The sequence below is a fragment of the Pongo pygmaeus genome, chromosome 7 (assembly GCF_028885625.2).
Source record: "Pongo pygmaeus isolate AG05252 chromosome 7, NHGRI_mPonPyg2-v2.0_pri, whole genome shotgun sequence".
Lineage (NCBI taxonomy): Eukaryota > Metazoa > Chordata > Mammalia > Primates > Hominidae > Pongo > Pongo pygmaeus.
The window spans coordinates 140,884,673-140,905,505 of NC_072380.2; the positions used below are offsets into that span (position 1 = coordinate 140,884,673).

Genomic DNA, 20,833 nt, shown 5'->3' on the forward strand with positions numbered 1-20,833 from the left:
GGCAGAGGGAGATTGACTACCCTAGAGGAGAAGGAGATATGACCATGGAAACAGAGATTGTAGTGATGCAGCCAGGAGCCAAGAAATGCTGGCAGCCCCTAGAAGTGGAAGACAAGAAACTGATTTTCCTCTGGAGCTCCAGAAGGACCCAGCCCTGCTGATGCCTTGCTTTTAGTTCCTTATGACTTAGTTCAGCCTCTGACCTCCAGAAGGGTAAGAGAATAAATTTGTGTTGTTATTAGCTGCCAAGTTTGCAATGATTTGTTACAGCAGCAAAAGGAACTGATACAATGTGTCCTTGCGGTATTATAAGTGTTAACACCACTTCCCTAGTGATGAAGGAGACTGAATGGCTCAGTGGTTCCAAGGTAGATCCCTGGAGTCCCAGTGCTTTTGTTCAAGTTCACGTTCACCTTTTGTTAGTTAAGGGGCCTTTTGCCATGTTACTTCTCAAAGCCCCAGGTTTGTCTGTCATCTGATGTAACATCGTGATATAAAATAAGGGTAATAGTCATTTCCATCTCATGCATGGTAGTGAGGATTGAGCTGTGAAATGCACATGAAGTTGGCTGTCTGGAGCGCAGTGTGTACCCCAGCACCTTCCTCCCATGCCTTGCCTCTTGCACCTCCTCATCGACAGGAGGGCACTGGATGCTGGAGAACCTCTCTGCAGGGATGTCACAATGCAGGGCAATGTCTGCAGAGGTGTTCTGGGCTAAGGCTTGTGGATAGGATTGATAAGACATTTAGAAGTTAGCAGTGGGAGGTGGCAGGGGTGCCCGAGACCCAGCGCTTCTGGGGGGCTGGGCACTGTGCTGGGGCCTCAGTAGTTTAGTGGCTATTCTGAAACAGTCACTCACTCCTGATCCTCCCAGGCACTGCAGTTCACAGGCAGCCTTAGTTTTACCTCTGTAAGCTACTCATGAGCATACATCATTATTTTATTTAGTAAACGGGAATCTCGCCCCTGCCATGTACCTGTCAGGCATTGTAGGAGTGAGTGGAAACTGCTGCAGGGTTACCACACCTGGGTTTTGCCAGAAAGGTACTAGAAGGCTGTCAAAGCAGCTCCTGGAGGACAGTTGAGCAAGTGACTGTTAGAGAAACCTGAGGCTTCATTAGGGCCAGGACTTGGCTGCAGCCTGCTGTTCCATTCCTGCCTGCCTCTGCTGCATTGAGGATGCTGCCTCCAGGCCCACCATGGATTTGGACTCCTTCCCTGGGACATTTGGGATGATTTTGATGCATACTTGCTGTTGAGATTCTCACCAAATAGCTGCCTGGGCCCCTCTCCTCCTGACCAGTCAGCCACTGCCACTGCCAGAGGTCCACAGATGGAGGCTCCCCCAGGCAATGGGAGGAGGCAGGGGTGCCCGAGACCCAGCACTTCTGGGGAAGTTGGGCACCGTGCTGGGGCCTTAGGCCCTGCAGTCACCACACCTCTGAGGGGCAGGAGCCACTGGGTCCATTTTACAGTCTCCTCGCGTGTCTTTCAGTTGGTGATGGGACATACGCCCATTTGTTTTCATTTTGCATGTATGTTCAGAGGGGAGTAATCATTATCACTGCTTCCCACTGGGGAAACTGAGGAACAGAGAGGCTGGCTGACTCATGGTCACACAATGAGTAGAGGTGATCCCAGATGAGATTCTATAATTTATGCTTTTAATGGATTTTTCAGGTGTGGGTTTGTGGGAGCTTGCTTTGATTCACTGTAGAGAATGTTCGTTTCCCCACCTGGAAATGCAATTGTCATTGTTATTGTGTTGTTGCAGTTTGTTTGCATTCCTGAGGCCATGTCAGCAACAGGCTTGGAAAGGGAAGTGGGGGACAGCCTTGAAGCATCTGGCCTGTAAGTACAGTCCATTTGGAGGGAGGATCTCAATGCATTTTTTAGCGTAAATACACGCTAGGCTGGCTGTGCCCACAGACAGAGGGGGCACCCAACCCTCCCAGGTTCTCTGCCCTTGCTGAGAAGCCTGGGTTCTGAACCCCATGCCTCAGTGGGACACAGAGCTTCTCAGGAGCACACAAAGCTCAGTCTCTGCCCCTGCCTTCCAGGTAAACACAAATGCTGCTTGCGTTGGTGGCTTAGAGCCCAGCAGCACATTTAGTTCAGTGCCATTCCTGGGGTTGGTGGGCAGGTGAGGGTGCAAAGTCACCCTTGATGAAGAACCACTGGTGTAGACTAGTGGTTCCCAACATTTGCTATATCAGAAATCCCTTTTAGTGGTTCTCCTTCCCTGTGAGGGAGTTTATCAACCGAACAAACTTCACTGTTAAGTATTTATTCCTCTACTTTCTTATCTAAAAATATCTGCCAGTGGGAGTTCCTGATCTGGGTCAGCAGTCTGAGTTGATATAATTCTGGCCAGTATCGAACAAAGAAGCTTGATATTTTAGGTGACAACTGTGGTCTTATTGGAAAGGAAGGTGAAATTTCTGGTAGACTTCTTGACCCTTCGAAAAATAGACTGAGGACCCCCATGGAGGAGTCATGAGATTGGAATCACTGGTATAAACTTTTATTTTGCTGTTTGGAATTAAGAATTTGGATCAAATGCTGATGGAAGGTTTCTTTGAGCTCCACATTTCCCCAGGAGCCTCCATCCTGTCTTGTCCCCTTTTAGCATGAGCAGTGTCATTATTCAGCATGTATTTATTCAGTGATCGCCACATGCCTGGCACTTCCCTGGGTGTGAGGTTGCCGCGGTGAACAGCACATGCATCTATGGTACTAATGGGGTCTGTAGCCAAGTGAGGGAGGCTAAGAAAGAAAGAATGTCATTTCCAGCAGTGATAAGTCCTAAGAGGGAGGTACGGCACGTGAATGGGCTTGAGGGTGCTGGTCTCTGGAGTAACAAGCCTCTGGAAATAATCAAGTCACCCATTTCCCAGTCCTGCCCTGAAGCACAGTCTTCACTTGGCCTGTTTAGGATCATTTCACAGATTCATTGACAGGGCCCAGTTCCTGCTAGTTGACTCCTTGGGGATGGAATCCTCTATTGCTTGCAAAAATGTACTCTGCAGTAGGCTGTGTCTTGCTAATTGAGAGGGATTCTGAGAAGTGGATCAGCCCTGCCTCACTAGATTCAGTAAGAGGAGTCCTTATAGGTATGTTGAATCTGGCCTGGTGGACAAAGCACCCTGCTGAGAGCTGGGCAGGTCTTCGGAAGGAGATTTAATGTTCTTCAGTAGGAAAGATGGTAATTCCTCTCTCCCTCTCCAGATGTCTGCAACCAAGTCATCAGAACACAGAAGGGATCTTGCAGCCATTGTGTCTTTGTGCTCAGGTACTGTCTGAGGGAGGGAAGGGAGGCAGAAGGAAGGGGAGGGACAGATCAGCTCCATTTGCTGAGCCAACCTACTCAGCACCAGGTGCCCCTCCTCTTGGCCACTGGAAGGCTTTCTTTCTTCTGGCCACAATCAAACACCGTTTCTTCTTTCTGCCTTTGTTCCCTGTGAGTCAATGACTGTTGCTGTGGGAAATAGTAGCTGCTTGGCAGGGGAGTTTATGAAGGTTGCAGAGCACCTGCTCAGGTTCTTGCCTCACCTCCTTTCCCCCTTCCTCCCTCCTCCCACCTTTCCTTACCTGGCAGCCACCTAATTCTTCTCTTTTAAAATACAGTTCAGAGAACAGTCTACACCAGCTGGTTGGGGAATCGTCCAAAGAGACAAATTCCACCCTGTGCCCACCTGTCCTCTAGTTAACACCTTTCAGTGTTCCCTCCCTTCCTATTGTCCTTAAGTTAATGCCCTAAAGTCATGGCCCTTGCTCAGCCTCTAAGGCCCTGATGGGTGCTGCTTCCCCTTGTAGCTGGGTGGGTTTCAGGAAATGCCCCATCTGGTCATGAGAGATAGGCAGCCATACCTCAGGGGAGATGGTGGTGGGGGAGACAGTCTAGCCACAAAGAGCAAAAAAGATAGGGATGAGATGGCTCAGAGGGAGTCTTGGTAAGGACTTTGGCTCTTTCTCTGTTGAGATGGGACCATCAGAAACTTTTTAGCAGGTTCTGATTTGCATTTTAATGAGATCCTTCTGGCTGCTGTGTTGAAAGTGGACTGGAAGTGGCAAAGATGGAAAGACAGACCAATCAGGAGGCTATTGTGGTAATCCAGGATATTGCAGTAATCCTGGACTGGTGGAAGCAGAGGAGATTGTGAGACATGATCAGATTCAGAGTATATCTCAAAGGTAGCATTTGCTGGTGGATTGGCTATGGGGTGCCATAAGAAATATGATCCCGATTGTTGATTATCCTGTGCAACTACAGAATGAAGTTTCCATTTATTGATATGGGCGAATCCTCAGGGTGAGCAGGAGTGCCTATTTGTTTTTTTGTGGATAGAGGTGGAATTGTTATGTTAGAGATGTTGGTCAGACATCCAAGTGGAGACGGTAAGGAGGCAGCTGCATGTACAGATCCAGAGTGTCCACTTGGCCAGGCCATGGTACTCAGACATGTGATCAAATACCATTTGAGATGTCACATGGAATATGTTTTGAATGAGGTTAACATTTAAATCAGTATACTTTGAGGAAAGGACATTACCCTCCACAGTGTGAATGGGCCTCATCCAATAGTTGAAGGCTTTAAGAGTGAAAAGACTGAGGAAATGGGAAGTGGGAATTCTGACTCCACATTGCCTTTGGACTCAAGCTGCAGTGTCAGCTCTTCCTAGGGGCTCCAGCTTGCTGGTCTGCCCTGCAGAGTTTGGACTTGCCAGCCCGCATGATCACAGGAGCCAACTCCTTAAAATCTCTCTCTTTCTGTCTCTCTCTTCAACATACACACATCCTACTGATTCTGTTTTTCTGGAAAATCCTAACACATGGAAGAAAGGGATAAATTTGGATATCCAAAATTTATGCAAAAATGGATATTCTGATTTCTATTTGGGACTTAAGTTATTTAAGCCTTAAATATGAGCATGATCATCAAGAGACAATTGTGGGCAGACAGGAGCCAGTCCATGGGGCCGCACAGCACAGATTAAGAGATTCAGAAATTATGTGTGTATGTTTGTGTGTGTTATATGTGTTTGGGTGTGAGTGCTTGTGTGTTTGTATGTGTTTTTGTGCTTTTGTGTGTGTGTGCTTGTGTGTGAGTGCTTGTGTGTGTTGTTTGTGCTTGTGTGTTTGTGTATGTACATTTGTGCTTGTGTATTTGTGTGTGTATTCTTTACGTGCATGTGTTTGTGTGTATATGTTTGTGCATGTGTGTGCTTGTATATGTGTGTCTTTTGTGCTTGGGTGTGTTTGTGCATATGTTTGTGTGTGTGTTTATGCTTTTGTGTTTCTGTGTGCTTTGTGCTCGTGTGTGTTGTTTGTGTGCATGTGTGTTGTGTGTTTTGTGCTTGTGTGTATTTGTGCATATGTTTATGTGTGCTTGTGTGTGATTGTGTGTGATTGTGTGTATGTTTGTGCATGTGTGTGCATGTGTGTTTCTGCTTATATGTGTGTTTCTGCCTGTGTTTGTGTGTTTTGTGCTTGTACTCGTGTGTTTGCATGTGTGTTTTTGTGTGTGTGCGCATGTGTGTCTGTGTGTTGTTTGTGTGTTTGTGCATGTGTATGCATCTGTGTGTTTATGCTTGTATGCTTGTGCTGTGCTCATGTTTGTGCATGTGTGTGCATCTGTGTTTATGCTTGTATGTTTGTGTTGTGCTCATGTGTTGTTTGTGTTTGTGTGCATATGTGTATGTGTGTGTTGTTTGTATGCATGTGTGTGTTTGTGCTCTTGTGTTTGTGTGCATGTGTGTGTGTTTGGTGTGTTTGGCATGTATGTGTGGTGTGTGTGTCTGGTGTGTATGTGTTTGGCGTATGTGTGTTTGTGTGTGTATGCATGTGTGTTTTGTACATGTGTGTGTTTGGTGAATGTATGTGTGTATTTTGTGTGTGTGTTGTGTGTGTGTTTGTGTGTGTTGTTTGTGTGTGTGTACGTGTGTTTGGTGTGTGTGTGTGCATGTGTGTTGTGTGTGTGTGGTGAATGTGTGTGTATTTTGTGAGTGTGTGTTGTTCGTGTGTGTGTGTTTGTGTGTGTGTTGTTCGTGTGTGCATGTGTTTAGTGTGTGTCTGTTTGTATTGGTTGCTGAGCACTTGCTATGTGTCAAGCATCCCCTGTTACTAGAGGCAGCCTCTTCTTAAAACAGTTTGGATGTCATCATGGAGAGCCATCTATCTCCTTCCTTTTTCTGGAAGTTTGGGAAGGGATTCTCATGGGGCCACCTATGTATTTGACTGATGTTTTGCAGTTCCTGTATCACAGTCCCTCCAGTGTTCTGGGCAGCAGACTGGCATCCAGCCATTCCTTCTCCTGTGTCAGAAATTGATTATTCTGGCATCTTCCTTCCATGCCATTTTCAGTTCCCCTAACCTCCAGTCTCTTGAAGCCATTTAGCGTCTCTTGGTACTGAGTAATCCCGTTTATTAAAGCATGTGAAGCTTCCTTAATAGCAAGTGTTGGTACAAATAGTTTTGCAGCCCCAAGGGACAGGGTCATTTGAACTTGGTGACTGGAAAAACGGTTGGTGTGAATAATGCAAAGTGCAGGACCATGGTGATGAATTTCCTTCACCCTCTTTGTTCCTTGTTTTCTTTGTAAGGCAGAATGTTTAACCCATATTTTCCAAGAACTGTGTAGGTGGGTTGCTGGGGGCAATTGATTTTTAGAGAAGTATTATTTCTCTGGATGTGGAAACCAAGAAGCAAAGAATAATATTGAGCAAGAGTCCTCCTGATGACCAGGCCTGGACTAATTATGGCGATAGTGTTGCAATGTGTTTGGACCATCATACAGTATAAGAACACCACTTCCCCCCAAGATGTGCAGGACACAGGGTACTCCTCAGGGCCTTGCTCTAGCCCCATGTCACCTAATGTCAAGTGGATCATCTACTTTCTAAGACTGTAATTGGTCCTGAAGAAGAAGGAGTGGAGCCTGGCAGGAGGAAGAGACACAGGTCTTTGTGTGAGGAATACTGAGTGGTAATGGTAGTTCTGGTACTGCCCTGGCTTGCTGTGTGAGCCTTCTCACCTGTCTGAGCAGTGGGATCACCATCTATGAGGAGATTGGACTAGGTGGTTTATTTTATTTTATTTTATTTTAAGAGAAGATCTTGCTCTGTCACCCAGGCTGGAGTGCAGTGGCGCAATCTTGGCTCACTGCAACCTCTGCCTCCCGGGTTCAGGCAATTCTCATGCCTCAGCCTCCCAAGTAGCTGGGATTACAGGCTTGCACCACTACACCTGGCTAATTTTTGTATTTTTAGTACAGACGGGGTTTCACCATGTTGGCCTGGCTGGTCTCGAACTCCTGGCCTCAGGTGATCCGCCTGCCTCAGCCTCCCAAAGTGCTGGGATCACAGACGTGAGCCACTGTGCTCAGCCTTGGACTAGGTGCTTTCTAAGGAGTGGGGATGAGTCAATGGGAGGGTGCCTTCCCTAAATAAAGGGGCCAGCCCTCCATTAGCATCCACTTAATGTTGTATTGTGGGAGGGTGCGTTCAGTGCTGCCAAATTAATTTTTGGACTTTGAATATAATGAAAATTTCTGCATTTTGGATGTAGGCAATAACTTCAAAAATATTTGAAACACCCTGTGGGTTAGATCTGTAGCTGGATAAAGCCCCTAGGACTTCACGTTGCAACTCAGCATTCATGAATTGCTCTCCATGGCTTCTCACAGGCTGGGGGTCAGGAGGTGAGGGAAGCTCTTTTGATTTGTTTTGTTTTGAAATCAGTGTAAGTATCTTCAAGGAACTAAGAGAACAAAATCAGACTGGAAGCTGGGTCACAAGACGCTGTTGCCTAGAGACTTAGAGTGCACGGCATTCACTCGCTCATAGAAGGAGACGGCCTACGGCAGGAGCCTCAGCAGCCCATCCCCTTGGGATTGATCCCTGTGTCCTCCACCTGCTGTCTCTGGCTCTGTGGACTCCATGGCATTCAGAGCTTGGGAAAATCAAGTATTTCAACATCTCAATTTTTTCAGTCGACATTATATTTTGGAGATCTTTGTGTGTCCATATGTGTGTGTACACATACATTATTTTTTAACTGCTGTATAGTATTACTTAAGTATTTTCCCAAACTATTTCCTACACACACACACACACACACACACACACACACACACACACACACACAAGGAGGCCGGACATCTTGTCTTTTTTTTTTTTTTTTTTTTTTTTTTTTAAAGACAGGGTCTTGCTCTGTCATCCAGGCTGGAGTGCAGTGGTGCAATCACAGCAGCCTTGACCTCCTAGGCTCAAGTGGTCCTCCTGTCTCAGCCTCCCAAGTAGCTGGGAATATAGACATGCACCATCACACCAGGTGAATTTTTTGATTTTTTTTTTTTTTTTTTTTTTTTTGTGGAGAAGGGGTCTCACTATGTTGCTCAGGCTGGTGTCAACCTCCTGGGCTCAAGTGATCCTGCTGCCCAGGCTCCCAAAATGTTGAGACTACAGGTATGAGTCACCGCATCTAGCCCCAAACATCTTATTGGACAAGCCTTTCTTGGCCACTCTATGCAGACAACACCCACCTCGCACCTCCATCTTCCTTTTTTTTTTCTGTCTTAATTGATCACCATAGCACTTATCATCATCTGACCCACCATATAGTTACTTGTTCATTTGTTTGTTGACAGTCTGACACCCCCAGCCCCCCATGAACCCCAGGAATGCAGAGACTTCTGTTAATTTTATTAAGTGCTTTATTCCCTGGAAAATGGTAAGTGCCTACTAAATATTTGTTAAATGCATAAGTCTCTATTTTGGAGATGACCTCCACACCCAGCGTCAGGCACAGAGAGGTAAAGTAACTTCCTCAAAATCACCCAGCTACTGACAGGCAAATCTGGGCCCAGAGCCCATGCTCTAATCTAAATCATTACTGCCTCCCTGCTGGTGACAAACAAAACCTCAGCACAGTGCCTGCAACACAGTAAGGACTCAGTAAATGTTAAATAAAGGTAATAATGCTTATAACAACCATCTTTGCCCCCAGAAAGATCCTTACCTTGAGGAGATAGCAAGGATTTGAGATGTTCAATATAAAATACCAAGTATGGTGCCTGTGCATAGTTGGCCATCAAGGAGTGGTGGCTATTTACTATTATACTTGTTATTTTATTATACTTTAGCACATTGTGTTGTACTTAAATACCACTTGTTTGCCCTACTTATCTTTGTCCCTTCTGAGGGTGCAGAGTGAGCCTTATTCATTCCAGCATTCCTACAATCTTGTACATCCATACAATTCTTGATATGTAGTTGACAAACACTACTGTAAGGTACATGAATGAGTAAGTAGATAAAGGAATGAACAAATGGGCCAGTGGTTTGTTGGGGCCACTCTGGCCAGTGGTTTGGGGACATGCTTCCTGGAGTCTTATCCCCTCTTGGCAGATTCAGGTTTAGGACAACGGTACAGTTGTTCCATTGTTCCCAGATAACATATCCTATCTTAACGTCTTTGCTGGGGCAGCCCTTGGACACACCCTGAGCTCCTGCCCTATCACTGGCCCCACTTGTACCCCTTGTGGGCAGGCACCACTGCAGCCTGCTCTGAAGGGAGCTTTCATGTGGCCGACCAACTCTACTCCTTGACTCCTCCCTTCTCTCATTAAAAAAAATTTTTAAGGGGACATTTCTCACTCCTAAACTTTTTATGTTCCATTGAAGACCTAGAAAACATGTTAAATAAAAATGCTTTGCAACAGCTGACCTATGTCTTCTGGCTTGTACCCCAAAAACACTTTATCTAATGGGTAAGTAAGTTCTTATCTTTATTTCACTACTGAAGAAACTGATGCATAAGTGTTATATGCTTTTTAAGTTACGTAGTATTAATGAAAGAGCCTAGGGCCAGAACCAGTTGTCTGCATGCAACCCAATGCTTTTTCCACAAGAGTTACCCACATGGCTGTATTTGTTGGTGTTTTCTACCCTTACCTGCTTCCAGAAGACTTTGGAAGGGTGTGTTACAAATGCAATGATCCAGGGCAACTTTCAAGTCTGCTAACTCCATGTGACAGCCGAGCTGCCCTGTAAGGTGTAATGAGGAGAGGCTTCATAATGAGCTGAAGTAGTTCTGCAGATGACACCACTCAAGGGTGGGGATGCTTTCCTCTCTGCCATGTTTTCCTTTCCTGTTGGATTTGACTCTTAGATCAGTTGTTCTAAGACTGGGTTGAAGGTTGGAATTGCCTAGAGGATTTTTTGAATCCTGCTGCTAGTACCCCAGCTGCAAAGATTTTGATTTTGTCTGAAATGGGACCTGGGCATTTGGATTTATAACATCTCCCCAGGTGATTCTATTATGCAGTGGAATTTGAGGACCACAGTCTTAGAGCATCCCTGTTATAGGGATTCTGGGGACTAACAAGAAGCTACAGACCCCAAACTATTTCAGATGTAGTTCCAGCTCTCCTAAGCAAGTGTTGGCTCAAACCTGCTCACTCTTGCTCAGATTCATAGCTGCTCACCTTTCAGAAGAAATGACAATGCTGAAAGAGGAAACCAAGGGGACAAGAGAGATGGCAGCCATCCCAACAGCTGTCTTGTGTTGTGCCCCTACTGTGTGCCAGACACTGTCCTAAGCACTTTACTTATATTAACTCATCCAGCTCGCAACCAACAAAATGGCCCTAAGAGGCCTCTGCTGATATCATCCCCATTTTCCAAATGAGAAAACTGTCCATGGGGTCAGTCAGTAACTTGTTCAACCTGGGAATGGCAGAGCTGGGATCTGAAGACCGGGAGCCTGGCTCCGTAGGCCCCTGTTTAAGTCACTGCATCTGTTGCCTTCTGGGATGTTCTTAGAACTGTGGGATACCGGTTCCCACATGGCCGAGAATCTTCTCACTAGTTCGTGCTCCATGGTGATGCAGAAGCATAGTTCTAATCTGTCATTCTGTTGCTCTGGAGCCTACACAGCCCCCCATTGCATCTGGAGGGAGAAGCCCAGCTCCTTAGCACAGCACCTGAGAAATACCCTTTACAGCCTGGCCACTGGATGAACATTCTTTCACTCTCCATGCCACACTTCTCTGTTAGTATTATCTGAAGGTCCCCTGCCTTTTCTCTGTCTTCTAAATGCTCACTCTTCAATATCTAACTCAAATATCCTCTTCTCTAACTTGTCCAGGAAGAGTGAGTAAGGCCCTTTTCTTTGTTTCCCAGGCTCTTAGTTTCTCCATCTCTGATCACATAGATCACAGCCCTTTTTTTGGTTTTCTCCAGGGGACCAATGAGCGGGGCTCTGCCTTTCTCATGTCTGTTCTCCCTTCACGGCCCCCCACAGTGTCTTCAGTGGATGGCCAACCTCTCATGAACAGGATGTCCTCTTGTCTGAGGTTCTACTTTGTTCCAGCCATGGAGTCATACTCTCTTTATCTTTTAACTATCCAAAGGTGTTCTGTTTGGGACTGATGCCTTCCTCCAAGGTACTTTGGGCTCCAAAGTGTGCAGTTGACATTTGCTGTGCTTTCTGAGGCCAGGCTTTAGTTTTTGATGAATGCTGAGCTTCAGTGGAGATTTGCTAGCCTTGGGCTTTCTGTGTTCTTGAATCCCTCAGAGTCCAGAAGAAAAGGAAAGCTGACACTTTCTAGGAATGACCTGTGAGAAGAGAGGTTGGTGTCTTGCTGCTAAGTTCAGCTTGGTTCTGAACTAAGTCACCACGGGCCAGAGGAGGCAGGGATAAGAGGAGTGGTTTCTTGGCCACCTGAAGGGAAATGTTTTTGTTTTCTTGTGCGCTTTTGTGGAAATGGTGGCAGTTGCTCACTAAAGAGAACTAAAACCCTTTTACTAGAGCCCCACCAGGGTCTGAAGAGGATGGGTGCATGGGAGCCATTATCTTGTAAAGGACACTGTTGAGACCTTGCTACTGCTACAGTGAAGAGCACAGGAAAAGCCAAGCTTAAAAAACACTGGGTGAATCCTAAGAATTTTTCGTGCAGAAACACATGCATGATGAGAATAGAATCTTCATTACAACATTGTTTGACATAGAAAAATGAGACTCAGCTTAAATGCTCATTAGTTAGTGATTGGTTGATTAAATTGTGATAAAACGGAACACTAATACAGCTGTTTAAAAAATTAGTAAAAAAAAATCAGTATGTGAGATGATGCACCTGTTAATTAACTCAACTTAGCCATTCCACAATGTATACACAATTCAAAACTTCACATCATATATTATAAATATATACAATTTTTATTTGTGAATCAAAAATTAATCTAAAAAATTAGTGGCTATGTGAAGTAATTGGGAACAATCTTGAAGCTATATTAACTACCAAAGAGCAAAGCCAACCTTAACAATGCTGACTTTTTAAAGAATAGTGCCTAGAACAGTGTGTGGAGTATGCTAACAGCTACACACTAATGCACAGCCACCAACCCCAGATCAGTTATGTGAACTTCTGCATTCACAAACACACTTAACACACTCTGTGGCTATTGCCTCTTTACTGACCTGTAAGTCAGTTCTAGAAGACAGACGCTCCATGAAGGCAGGTCCTAGCCTGACCATTTGCATTGGTATCTCCAAGGCCAAGCTAGAGAAGGCACACAATAGGCTTTCCACTAATATTTGTGAATGAATGAATGAACAGAGAGAGGAGTTTTCTTTCCACAATTTCCTTCTACCTGCTACTCCTTGAGCACATGAGGCTGGAATCTAAGCCCTGAGGTCACTCACTGCTCTCCTGGGTACTGTCCCTGGCCTCCCATCCTTTTCCTTGAGTTTCTATGCTCTGCAAGGCTTTCTCATTATCCTCTAGGCTATAGAGAAACAAGGAGACAGGGGAGAGCCTTGAAATGGACCTTCAAGATTACAATGTGTAGCTGATATTGTCAGTTAAGTCGGGCAGATCTGACTTCGCTGATTAAGTGAATGTATGAGCTGATCCTCTCCAGAAGCTGGGATCAGCCTCCCCATCTGATGATGAGTCAGACCTGCTGGGGTTTGGGTCCTCGCTCCAGCATGGCTGCGTGTGTGACCTTGGCCACTTTACTTAACCTTGCTGAATCTCAATTTCCGGATCTGTAAAAGGAAGCTAAAAATGCTTCTCTTGAGGTTGTAGTGAGGATTAAAGGTGATAACATAAGTGAAAGTGCCCTTTGAAGAAAGAGAAAGGCGAAAGTGCTTATTGTGTCAGGAGAAATGTGTGGAGAGCCCCCTGTTGTTCTCAGGTGTCTCATCCTTCCCGGGAAAAATCCCCATGCCAAGTCAGAAGAGGTTATAATTTGGCTCTTACTCTTTTATTCAGGCACTTCTCTCGGCTGCCCAGGGTTTTCAGCTTAAGCAAATAAATTACCCTTCTCCACTGGGCTCTGTGTTCTGCAGCCAGCCATATGTTTAAGCTTGATAGAGATTTTTATCTGGCTTGGTAATATTACCCAGCAAGGGATGACATTTCTTATCAGAGGCCCTGAGGAATCAGAGATAGCAGCCCTTTCTTTTTCCTGGCCGCCAGGCCTCCATGTGCAGGGCTGGCAGGGAGGCTGGGAGGGGCTGGCTGGGCCTGGTAGTGGGCATCAGCTGGCCCTCATTTCTTAAGACAGCACTCCTGTTAGCTGACCTACACAGAAGTAGGTCATTTCGAGATGTTTGCATCTTGGAGCCGCTGACAGAAGCAGGGCAAGGGAGAGGGAATGAGGAAGGAAGGTGGGAGTGTGAGATGCATGCTCAGCTTTGGGCGGAGGCAGAGCACTTGCCTGTGTGGGGCCCTGCCCTTCTCTTGAGAGGCAGGCGGGCCCTTGCGGCAGAGTCAAGGCCTGGGGATTCTGTGGCTCTGTAGGGTAAAGGGCACTGCGGACCTACCAGGGGCTGGGCCATTGGAGTGGTGGGTGCTGGGGAGCTTCCATGGGCCCCTCCAGGTCCACTCCTTGCTCTTCTCTGCCTTATTTTGTGCCCAGAAGGCTGACCTGCGTGGATGCATTATCAGGGTGGATGCAACACGGGGCTGCCGTGCTCTCTGGTATCTGTTTGGAAGGTACTGGCAGGATGGGAAGGCAGCTGGAGAGTGAGGTCTGGGGGCCTGTTCTTCCACTGCCTCCCTGCTGCTCCCTGACTGATTCAGGTAAGGTTTACACAGGGGCTCTAGGTTTAAATTTTGATTCTGGCACGTACTTGCTGTGTGATATTAGGCAAGTAGTGGAACCTCTCTGTGCGTCTGACTTCTCGTCTATAGTAATGCTTTTGCATTCCATTGATCTCTTTGCCTCTCATTTGCCCTGAATGCTGAAGGAAAGGACACTGCTGTAGCCCCTGAGGGACTGTCTGAGCCCAAAGTACACTGGGGACAAGGGCTCCAGGTTGGGCAAGGAGATGACTGATGATCACATGATTTGGAGCTATAGCCTCCGTTGGAGACACATGCTCTGGGCTCTTTCCCTCCTGAGTTTTGGGAAGTCCTGGCCTGTGCAGCCTAATTCTCAAGTACTAATCTTGCAATCATAAGAAAGGGAAGGAGAAGTGGTTTTCCCTCTCCCTGGACCCATTCCAGCCAGCAGTTCCTGACTTTGCTTCCTTCCTGTTGGTGCCCACTCTGTTTTCCTTCCATCCCTCCCCCAACCTCTCCCATCCCATGCCTCATGTTGGGCAACTTGAGTTTAACTGTCTCTTCTTCCAGTGGCCAAGTCCGAATTCTGAAAGCACAGTTCTGACCATGTCCCTATCCAACTCAAAAACAGTAGCTCCATGTCACCCACAGGCTTGAAGTCAGACCTCTCAGGGGGCATTAAGTCCACCACAACATCACTCCAGCCTGTGAATAAAGACTGAATGCCTCCGAGCCTCTTATGTGGGGAGTCAGTTCTGGTAAACAGGTCTCACTTCTTGTCTTTTAAACACTACTTGCTTTCCTTGACGTCTGTGCTTTGATCCCATTGTTTTTTCTCCCTTGGATGCCTGAGAGATCCATGGGCTCTGGCTTCAGAGAGTGCTGGATTCAGACCTCACCTCCAACAGTTGCTGGCTCTGTGACCCTAGGAATGCCACCTCACCACTCCAAGCCTCTGTATCCTTGACATTAACCTGGGCTGATAGTTCCTGCCTGCAGGGTTCTTGTGAGAAGAACCTGACTAAAGACTCCTGCTGGGGCTTGATTTGTCAGATAAATGAATGGGGCTTTCCCTAACCTTCTAATTGACTACCCCACTGATTATTCAAACTCCACCTGTCCTCAAGTTCCATTCCATCATTCACTTCCTCTGTGGGTTTTTCTGCCACAAAGTCATCTTCCTCTGTTTGAAAGACTCTTAGTTCCTCATGTCTGACAGCAAGAGTGGACCTCATCTCTTTCTTTTTGTGTCTGACTTCCCAGCACAGTCTCAATTTCTTCAGGGCATTGGCTGTGGTGTAAGATTCTCAGCTTGAGCACTGGAACCATTTATGGGACCATTGAGTATTCAGCTCCAAGAGAATGAAAGAGAGTCACTTGTTCTTTCATTGAACGAAATTTGATTGAGTGCACATGATATGTTGTGTTTGTGCTTCACACTGGAGTTGTAAGGATGCATAAAATGAAGACTCTGTCTTCACATAGCCTATCACCCAGTGAGAAGGTTGCATTATTGGGAATCTGTGCCAAGCCTGGATTGCATAAGACATAGGTAGCTGAGAATCTGGTGCTGACTGGGGACTGGGGGAAGTTCTGTGCCCAAGGAGAGGAGGACTCTTCCCTTCAGATGGATGCCCATAATTTTATCTTTAACTTTTAAGAATTTGGTTTTAATTTGTCTCAATGAAGATCTCCTTATGTTTAATAAATTACAAATTATTTGGGCTTCATGGATTGGGATGTTTATTTTCCTCTCCAGATTTGGAGAGTTCTGTGTATTTTTTTCTTTAAATAAACTTTCTATCACCTTCTCCTCTGCTTTTATGCCTCCTCTTGAGTTCCCATAATGTGTATTTCAGTTCACTTGATGGTGTCCCATAAGTCCCATAGGTTTTCTTTTTCATTCTTTTTTTCTTTTTATTCTTCTGACTAATTTCAAATGGCCTGTCTTTGACCTCATTGATTCCATCTTCTGGTTGATCAAGTCTGCTGCTGAAGTTCCTTATAGAATTTTTCAGTTCAGTCATTTCGCTTTACCACCAGAATTTCTGTTTGGGTCTTTTTTTAATGGTTTATCTCTCTTTATTGAACTTCTACTTTGTTTATGTATGGTTTTTCTGATTTTGTTGTTTGTGCTCTCTTTCAGTTGAGTTTCTTCAAGACAATTATTTTGAATTCTTTGTCAGACAATGTATAGGTCTCAATTTCTTTAGGATTGATTACTGGTGCTTTAGTTTGTTTTTTAGTCATGTTTCCTTGTCTATTTGTAACCCTTGTGGTCTTGTGTTGATGTCTACATATTTTAAGAAGTAGAGATCTCTTTTATTCTTTACCAATTAGCTTTGGCCAAGAAAGTTGTTCACCAGTCAAGATATTTTGGGTGGATTGGCTGGCAGGGTCTGAGGGCAAGTTTACTGCTGGAATTCTTAAGCAGGCTAGCCTGGTGCCTGAGTCCATGGGTACAGGCCTAGATTCTGGGTCCCTGGGGGCCAGACTAGCACTGAGATACACTGGGATGGCTTTATTGACTGTGTTCATGCCTGTAGCATGGGTCTGTGAAGGCCAACCTGGTACTAGGATCTGCCCTGTTGTTGGGTGCTTACTTCACTCTCCTTCCTCCACATGAAGGGTTTCTGTCTTCATGCTGCACTGTGCTATCTTGGGGGAAGGGTGATGTGTGTGATGTGAAACTGTTATTCCTACCCTTTTCAATGCATCTTTTATTATTCTATGCTCCACCCAGCTGCTGTAATTGCTCATCTGGATTTCTTAGCTCTTGTGAAGGTATATTGTTCATGGGTGGTTGTTCAAATTGCTGTTTCTATGAAGGGATAAACACTGGAAACTACTATTCTGCCATCTTGCTCACATTACTCTTCTCTTCAAAGTATTATTTAAAATGATACATTTAGTTTTGTTTATTTCACATCTGTATTCCTTCACTAGATTGGGATCCTGTAAGGGGAAGAATGAGGTCAATTGTGTTTACCACAGTCATAACAATAAAACCAGTGCTGTTGTCACACTATGTGTAGGGCACAGTTTTAAGTTCTTTATGTTTACCAAATTATTTTTTCCTCATTAGACCCAGCTGAGATATACTGTCACTAACTTCACTTTACAGATGAACAAACCAAGGCACACAAAGGCTAAGTAATGTGGTCTAGCTCTCCCATGAAGACAGTAGATGGTAAAACCAGGATTTTAAACCTCACAGTGGCTCCAGGATTTGTGTATCTACCCACTCTGCCAGACCTTTCTAGTGCTTTCTTCTAGTGACCACCCCAGCAAAGATGCTCAGCAAATGGGTGGTGCATGAAACAAAGGGTCATTATCCTGTTTCTTGGATAAGTTCTCACTGCAGTTTATGCTCTGGGCACAGAGTTAACAGCATAGTAAAGAGGAAGGGACCTGGATCTAGGAATTTAACACAGCTGGATTGAGATCTGAGCTCATTCATCACTAAGTGACTATGAACAAACTGTTTAACTTCATTAAGTCTTGGTTTTATTAGATCAACATGGAAGAAATGCATTAATAATTTACTATTAATCTTACATTAATGGCGAAAAAAATGAGAGTGTAGATTATAGTGGGTGCTCAGACAGTGTCATCTGCCATCTTGGAGGGGTATATATACATATATATATATATATGTGTGTGTATGTATTTTATATATATTATATATGTAAAATACCTATGTATGTGTATTTTATGCACATATACCTATATATGTGTATTTTATATATATGGGTATTATATATATAGGTATTAATATATATAGGTATCATTATCAGCTTTAGCTTTTTCATCCATGAGATGAGAATGTGATGTAGTCCAGCCTGATGTCCACACAGGCTCCTCAGAATGGCTTTGTTTTACTGGAGAGGTTACCCCTAGGACACAAGCTCAATCCCTTGCCCCTCAGTGGACTAGAGGCAGCATGTTTATGAGACAGGAAAGGATGTGAGTGATGTGAGTTTCTTAGCTGGCTTTGGAACAGAACAGAGGCTCTTTACGGTGATGCCAGTGCTCCTAATTAATTATCATAACAAGTCTCCTGTTCTCAGCATCTGTCGGTAGGTACAGCTGCACCAGCACAGTGGACTGGCTGAGCAACCAGGAGGGCTGGGGCAAGGCCAGGCCAGGGCAGCCAGCCTGTATCTCCAAGTGCCCAGCTGGTTCCGTCCTTGTATCTGACAGGGCCCTCTGATCTTCCTGCATACAATGGATTGCAGGGAAAAAGAAACTTCCTGGCCTGATTGACACAAATTTGTAGGAAACAGCTGCCTTTAGTGGGGACAAAAAAGCAAAATCCAGTGTGAATGATAACCTCTTGCCAGTCTGGGTTCTGGGTTGCATATCTGCTGGTGACTATAGGAGGTGGTGGGAGGATGTGAATTCCTACAAATGCTAAGTTAGCATCCAGTGTGTGACAACAGGGTGAGAACCTCCTATTGGTTCTCCCAACAAATAGGAAGAGAAGAGCCTGAGTTTTGGGGGTTCCCAAATTTTTGAGATTTCACCAGTGACTTACTTTATTGCCACCAGGAAGTGCATGATGCACTCTGTACCCCACTTTCTTTGTAGTGGCAAAATGGGATTTGTTAGATTTTTTCCCACAATTGAAAGGAGGTTGCTATGGCAATGACCTGTGCCTAAGATGAAGTTGAAGAGAAGTATGGAAAGAACTTGACAGTTCTTTGCAGAACAGCAAGCTTACATGGAGAATTGAGGCTCAGAGAGGTGAGGTATGGCCCAAGGTCTCACAGCAAGTTGAGGGTAAAGCTGACTCCCTGAACCAACCATGGCTTCCTAATTGTTGCCATCCTCAGTTCCTTGCACCTGTTGATTGAAACACTGATGGCCTGCTTCAACTGTGTCAGTTCTCCTTGTCTTCTGGGCTCATTCCTTGATGGGTTCAATGTGTCTGGTTGCCTCTTGCCACATGATTTGGGCACTCCATGTTTAATCTGACAGATTCTGACTGCAGTTTTCATTTATTTTGCTGCTTGTGTGAATCATGACTGTGACTGGGAATGCTGGGCCCAGGTTTTCAGGGACACAGATCACAGAGTAAGAGAAATGCCATGTGATGGTTAATTCCATCTGTCACCTTGGGTAGTTACCCAGGTTTTCGTTAAACACCAGTCCAGATGTCACTGAAGGTATTTTTCAGATGAGATTAACATTTGAATCAGCAGACATTGAGTAGAGCACATTATCTTCCATAATGTGGTTGGGCCTCATCCAATCAGTGGAAAGCCTTAAGAGAAAACACATGAGGTTCCCTAAGGAAGTAGAAATTCTGCCTCCAGGATGCCTTTGGATTAAAACTACAACATCAAGGCTTCTCTGGATCTCCATCTTGCCAACTTGCCCTGTAGAATTTAGACTTAACCGTCCTCACAATTGTGTGAGTCAATTCCTTATAATCTCTCAATGTCCCTACAAACACACACATGCACAGACACACACACACACATACACACACACACATTCTATTGATTCTGTTTCTTTGGAGAATCTTGATATTACATGCAAGCTTTGTGTTTGTTTTATTTTTATTTTAAAAACCTTGGACATCATAATATACAGACTTTAGAATGAGACAGATTTAGATACAACTCCAAGAACTGCCAATGCTGAGGGTAAGTTACTTAACTTTTCTGGGCTTAAGTCTCCTTATCAATAAAATGGAAATAATATTAACACCTCCTACATTAATGCCAATAAAGACTAAACAAGACAATGAATGTAATGCACTTAATACACTGCGTGGCCTAGTGCTCAACACATAATGCTGCTTATTCTAAATTTTATACTTTACTGCAAGCCATGTAGATGCATGAATCAGTTCTCTATTTGCTGCACATCAAACCATAACAAAATGTAGTGGCTTTAAACAACTTATTTTTCTCATAGTTCTATAAGTTGGCTGAGCTCTGCTGGTGGTTCTTCTGTTCCACATGGGAGCATTTGGAATCGGTGTGTGGCTGCATTAAATTAGGAGTCTGGTGCTTCAGCTGGGGTGACTGGAGTGGCTGGTGGCCTCTGTCTTGCCATGAGGTCTCTCATCATGAGCAGTCTAGCTCAACCTTCTTTATGGTAGGTTGGGTAGCTGAATCCCAAGTGGGTAGATGTGAAAGTTTCCTAGGACAGAATCATTTCCATCACCTTCCCCTGGTAAAGCAGCCACAGACCAGCCCAGACTCAAGGCAGGGAAACCAACTCCAACTCTTGATGGGAGAAACAATATGCATGTACAGAAATGGGAGGACTCATATCACTCATTACTGGACACAGTCCACCCTGGGCACAAGTTGCTTTTCAAGTTTATGACTCTCAGCTTCTACTCTGCTTAACCTCTTGGGTTGGTTTGTAATAATGTAGTGACCTCTGAACAGAAACTCTGGAGTCAGCCTGTCCTTTTCAAATCCTGCCTCTGCCACTGACTAGCTATGGGACCTTAGGTGAGTTTCTTATTTCCTTCATGCCTCAGGTTCCTTATAAGGGAAATGGGGATAATGTTGATACTAAAGTGGAACTTGTGTGAGGATTAATTGAAATAGGAGTATGTGTGTATTCATGCCTATATGCATATGCATGCCTGTATACATGCGTTCATGTATTTACATTTGAATGTGCATGTACGTATACTCATATATGCATACATATGTGTCTGCGTATACACCTGCATGTGTATATATTTATATATACAATATATATTCATTGCGTATATACATAAAATTGCATGCATA

At 44.8% G+C, this 20,833-nt stretch overlaps 1 protein-coding gene across 9 annotated transcripts in view; it reads left to right on the top strand.

Annotated features, from left to right (window-relative positions):
- The window catches only part of LOC129041960 (uncharacterized), a 208,282-nt gene that overhangs the window by 143,054 nt on the left and 44,395 nt on the right, over window positions 1–20,833 (top strand). For 5 of the 9 annotated variants that reach the window (XR_010127292.1, XR_010127291.1, XR_010127290.1 and 2 more), the window contains 2 exons: window positions 1,776–1,852; window positions 3,230–3,293. The exons of the other annotated variants lie outside the window; for them this stretch is intronic. The gene's annotated coding sequence lies outside the window, so the exon portion shown is untranslated. The remainder of the gene's footprint in view (window positions 1–1,775; window positions 1,853–3,229; window positions 3,294–20,833) is intronic. 9 annotated transcript variants of the gene reach the window in all.